This window comes from Etheostoma cragini, chromosome 1 (genome assembly GCF_013103735.1).
Source record: "Etheostoma cragini isolate CJK2018 chromosome 1, CSU_Ecrag_1.0, whole genome shotgun sequence".
NCBI lineage: Eukaryota > Metazoa > Chordata > Actinopteri > Perciformes > Percidae > Etheostoma > Etheostoma cragini.
The window spans coordinates 30,633,763-30,634,220 of NC_048407.1; positions in this window are offsets into that span (position 1 = coordinate 30,633,763).

Here is a 458-nt window from a genome sequence, read left to right on the forward strand (position 1 = left end):
TTAACCTCTTGTAAGTGTTTATTTTTGCTGCAATGAAAATAGATTAAAATATATTTTTAAATTTGTAACGAGTGTATTTTTTTTATCCTGCATAACACAAAGACATACTGAATGGACAAGAATAAAGTGTCTTTTTTCTTCAAAGCAGGCTCATTAGAAGTCTCCATATAATGACTGCATCTGTAAAGATGGCTCTTTAATTAGGCCGCTTGCCTCTGCCGAACAAAACAAATTGAAAGGAAAGTGGTCAACATGCAAAATTGATGACTGAGACCCTTTTGTGGTGGGGACATTGTGTGTTGCTTGCTTATGAAGTCTAATGCAATCATAAATTGCGTCCTTCGGCCAATCAGCGGGCCGGGGGATGCGGCATGAAAGCGACCCATGTGGAGAACTTTGTTGAGCCCCATTGTTGAGGCTGTCAGGTCTGTGCGCAGGGCAGAGGAGGGGGGGGGGGG